Source organism: Macrobrachium rosenbergii, chromosome 22 (assembly GCF_040412425.1).
Source record: "Macrobrachium rosenbergii isolate ZJJX-2024 chromosome 22, ASM4041242v1, whole genome shotgun sequence".
NCBI classification, from domain to species: Eukaryota; Metazoa; Arthropoda; class Malacostraca; order Decapoda; family Palaemonidae; genus Macrobrachium; species Macrobrachium rosenbergii.
This window is the reverse complement of record NC_089762.1, coordinates 2,369,436-2,375,070: the sequence shown is the minus strand read 5'-3', so window position 1 is coordinate 2,375,070 and position 5,635 is coordinate 2,369,436.

Below are 5,635 nucleotides of genomic sequence, written 5' to 3'. Positions count from 1 at the left end.
TTTTGGCACACAAATCCTGTACAACTGTCATGCTTATGTCCAGATTTCTGTTACTTATATATCATTTGTCATCAGTACAAATCTTGCATTCCTTTGTTCTTCCCTCTGTGAGCTGGGTATTTTGTTGAAGTATTTCGTCCCTTTTGATTTTATAATTTAGCTTTGTTACTTCTGTGAGTCGTTTCCGTCTTCTGTTAGATATTTTAGTCAAGGTTCTTGTCTTTAATGCGTCCTGTGACACCCTGTTCGTCATCGTGTGGGCCGCTTGCGACCCTCGGGTTATCCAACACGCCGACACCCGTTACGCAACACTCGGCGATGTGCTTATCTTGTGTTTTTTCAGTATGCAGTTCTCTGCCGGAAAAGATTCCATGATGAAACGATCCTCCTTGACCTGTTTTCCAGGCTACATCCGCTGGAATTATGAAACAAGACGTCAGGCATTCTTCTGGTAGGTAGGTAATAAAGGGGAAGAGTCAATATTTCCCAGTGGACTGTGTAAGTTTTAGCTCAACTGCTGCTGGTAATGAAACTACTCCAAAAACCAAATCGGCATATCCCATGCCATTTTCGGTGGCTTCTAACTTACGGTAAAAGTTGACAATAGGCCTAGTCGTTCTTTCTTGAGGAGGTCTCATGGAAACGGTCTTCCCTTCAGTTAAAGGCTTCGCTTGATGATGACTTCGCACTCTACTGCACTGGATTTGGCGCTGTTCACGTGCAAACACATGCAGAGGTGAATGGCTTTAAATATTTCTATATTTAAAACAGCTGCTACCATGTTTACTAGGTACAGAGTAGAGGATATTCCATCTCTTACCTCAAATGGCAACATTTTACCAAATAAAAAGCGATGAAATTTTTAGGCATGGTGTTTGCCAAGAAGCTAGCTCGCTCGAGTCATTTAGACCATGTGAGAGTGACAATTATAAAACCTTCAAATATTGTAAGAGTGGTGTCAGCTTTCCACTGGATACCGATAAAAAAAATTACTTAGAAACTATGATTCCCCATGTATGTTCAAACTGGACTATGGCTGTCGGAGATACTCACAGTCTGTCAGTCCAAACTGATTGAGTTAAACGTATTTTTGACTAACGATCTTCAGATAGGCTTGGGAGGTTTTGAGATCACCACCCACCTGTGCACTGGTCGTTTGAACTTCGTTTGAGTTTATGAGGGAGGAGCTTGGGTTGCCCTACGCGATACGAACAAATAGTTCGCCTTAAGATTCCCGGGGAATAAAACTTAAACAGGTATGGCACAAGATCTTCGAACCTTTTCCACATAGGCAGCCAGGAAGACTTGAGAATATTACCACCCAAGGGAACAAAATGGAGATGAATAACGCCACCATTCTCGGTCGTACAACCTGCAATCATTTTTCAAACTTTGAACGTACAAGATCTTCTGTGTGACTGTCTTGCTGGCATTCAGATTTCTGGCATTGACAAAACTGAATTGCAAGGTATCTGTCAGATATGTTGCAATTTTTGATGGGATATATAAATCTCGTAAACCTATTTTTTTCCTTTGTTACAAATATCTAATGACAGTGTTTTTTTTTTATCTTGACGTTTGATTTAGATGTTGTTTTCTAAAAATCTCATTTACTTTTACCAAGTCTTTGAACAATACAATCTTGCTCTTGATAATTCTGAAATTTTCTTCCTCCTCCTCTTCATCCAAGATATTTATTATCATAATCTGTCTTAAGTCGTAGCCTACATCATGGTTTCAGACGCTTGTAAGATTTCTATTCCGGACGGTTTCACAGGAAGGTGCCCATTTCTCCTCATGCCCTGTGGTATTGCTGTGGGATCAGTTAATTTGCGACAACACGCTCTTCGATTGCATTTCAAATCTGGCTTCAAAACTACTTCTGATTGTGGACGCATTCTCTGATTGTTATTCAGGGATTCTATTGTCTCTTTCCTGACAATAAACTCAGATATTTTATCTCTTATCAACAGATTTCATTTATCACATTTGAGAGAATTTTCTATCGAGACGCCCAGAGATAATTCTTTCATTCCTTTTTTTTTTGTTTATCATTACATTTGGCGTATCTGATATCATTATGACACTGCACACATTGCAAGACTCACAGCAGATACAATGGGCCTACAGTCATCTGCCATCGTACACTGTCACGCAGCAATGATTGTCTATCACTGAGCAAGTTCGCGTTCTGGATGTTTATCATTTTTAGTCACATTCTCAACAGTGATCCCGGTTCGCCATTTTCAGTTCACTTTCGATACTGTTTCACCGTGTCATTTCCTTTAGTTTGTTTACGTTTTTTTTTTAGCAAATTCTGAAAATGTCTTCCATTTCTCTCAGCTCATAGCAGCCGCTCAACTCTAAGTTCTCTTGCATTGTGCTGTGAGAGGCATCCCTTTTCATTTTTAAGAGGACTTACACAGATGGCAATGGGTAATCTTATAGACTAATGGAGCCAAGACGCAACAGAGATATTGGGAGAGGGGCTTTGAAGCAGCAAGCTTCCAGATAATTCAATAAGTTACCCAAGGAATTAGGTTATGACACTTACAACTAAATAAGACGTAAAAATAATTAATTTTAAAATAGATATAAAGTAGAAGACAAAGTAATTCCAGAAAACTATCGACTCTAGAAGATTAACAAAAAAAAGTCAGCATGATAAATTGAATGAAAGTCAATGGGAGGCCACCAAAATAAGCATCTTTCCTTACTGTTGTCGTTGTTGAATATATGCTTACCAGATACACACACACACACACACATATATATATATATATATATATATATATATATATATATATATATATATATATATATATATATATATATATTTGTCACATACACCGTGACACTTCTTAGATTCACTAAAACCTCGCTCATTATTACCATACAGCATTTCATTTCTTTTTATTTTCAAATAATTTTCTGCCGTCATTCATGAGCTGTTCGATTCTGATGACCATCTGGTATATTTTTCCTTCGTGAGCACCTCTTGCCTGGCTGGTTTCACCTGGAGGTTTTCTTTAGGTCTTTCACTTTAGTTAAGGGTTTCTCTATGTCTTTTGCTGCTTCTTCCATCGCAAATCATTACAGATTTCATCGCTACCATGAAACGCAGTGTTTGGAGAAAATATAGATTTTTTTTATTTTCTATAAGGTAATGGCTTTACCCCAACCTTTTCATTCTCCTGTGTCCCCCTAACAATATCACTTCATTGTCATTTACCCATTAGAATAAGAACTAAATCCTCTACGGATACCCCTTCAATGTTAGTTTCTATATTGTCCCAGCTCGTGATGAAAGTACCCTGTTTTACGGATTTACCCTTCAGATGAGGAGCCAGTTACGGTCTAGCGATAACTTCTACACTTGCTTTCTTCAGATTCAGTTACAACGTCTGGCCTTATCTGGTTTATTCTACTATAATTCCGATCTATGCTTCAGCATGATGGTCAAATTCTTTTATTATTATCCATTGTTAATTTTACTAACTATTTTCTGCTCTAAATAAAATGTGCTTCTCCACCTTTCTGATATTTAGGAACACTAGCGGATCCAGAAAAATTTCATGGGGGGCCACCAATTTTCATAATATGTGTACACACACACACACACACACACACACATATATATATATATATATATATATATATATATATATATATATATATATATATATATATATATATATATATATATATACAGTATATACTGTAATTTCTATAATAGATTTTTTTCTCCCATTTTTATATTTCTCACTTATGTTATTATTATCTAAATATCCAATATGATTATTTTGTCACTATTTTTCACGGGGGGGGGGTGCGGGGGCACATGCTCAGGTGTCCCCACCCCACTGGATCCGCTAATGTTTAGGAATAAATCATATAAGTCTAATAGGATGTAATCCTACTTTCTCCCTCGGGCGAGTTTCCATTACTTTTTCGACTTCATCTCCTCAATGCTGGCCAAGCAGATACCAGTCTTGACATAATACCACTTTTTTTGTGCTCCTCCTTACATTTTTTTTTCACTAACCTATCAAACCTTTTCTCCGCTCTCACAGATTATTCTCTCCAGGTGTCAATTAATTAAGTTTAATTGCCCTAAGGCAAAGCCCTGTGGCGTACTTGGTGCAGCGGACCTAATGTTTCTCGCCATGCTTTCCCCTGTGCTTGTAAACTGTTCACTTTGCTTACAACTCTCTTAGTGTTTGTACCCATAAATTTATCTAATGTCTCACTTTTGGTTTTACGTTTTTTTCATTGTTCATATTATTTCTTCCATGTTTCTTGTACCAATAATATTTACACCCTTTTTGACTATGTGAACAGACCAAATGATAACATAGCTATGATGTTGCCTTTTCATCATCATCATCATCATCTGGGCACTTTTTGGAGGGCCTTCAATTAGACCCGATTTGATCTCTCAGGGGGGTCTCATTTTATTCCTTCAATAACTGGTCCTATGTCAAAACTGTCTCCAACTAGATGTGTCTTTTATTTCTTCTTTAATGCCTCTTTTGGACCCTTGGGGAGATTTACTGAATAGTCTATGGCCCATGTGCTTAAAAATCCCTCTTGGTAAGATATTGTTTCTTTTAAGCTGTTCAGTGATCTGATAACGCATTACTTCTACAATTAAAAAAGACTTCGTTAGATATTCATATTGTTATCCCCCTTCATTTTTAAAGGATGTTTTTACACAAGGCCCTTCATCACCAAAACTGGTCTTTTTAAAACGTACAGGTTTCCTGTGAGGAATTCTATAAGTAAAAACCAATAGTCCTCGTTCGGTTAAAAGCAAATACATTTTTTGCTATTTTGACATCAAGGAAATCTGTAAATGAGTTTGCAAGTTCTTTGCTTTTACTTTATGGGGAGGCTTTTGTCTTTATTACTATACAGATTACAACCAGACATATCTCTCCTTGTACCGCTGATCTGCACCACTTTTTTTTCGTACTACAATATCGCAATGCTAAAACATTTCTTTTAAGCCAGTCACCTCACCTCATTTCCCGATCCAGTAAATGCTTGCTTTTCATTAAGGAGTGTGCCTTATTTCTTTGTTTATTCTTTGTTGTTATAATTATTCTTGGTTTTTTCGTTTTTCACTGCCGGTACTATTATCGTTACGGACTTCCAATTAGACTCTTCCTCTATTGGTTGTTTTTCCGCTATTGGCTGTTCAAGTCAGCGTATAACTACAGTAAGGTCAAAGGAGGTCAAGGACGTGCCCAACACATCATAATATCAAGGGCATTTAAGACTGGCCTCATGGATTTTAGTAGAGCTCAGTTGACATAACGATCTGTAAATGGAGTTGTATAATATAATAATAATAATAGTCCAGGTGGTTCAAATAGGTGAAAAGATAGTTATCGTTTTATAATTTCATTCATTTATGCAGTAACGTATGTCCCTAGAACACAGATACGGGAATCATAATAGAAAGCGTTTCCTTGTCAAAAAATACGGACGATAGTTAACATGCTTTAAAATTTTAAAGTATATGACTTTTCTTAGTCAGAAATTGAATAAATAACTGGCATATATTGCAGGAAGGCGAACACTCCAAGGATATTTGAAAATCTAAGCATCGGATATCAGACGGATCACACAG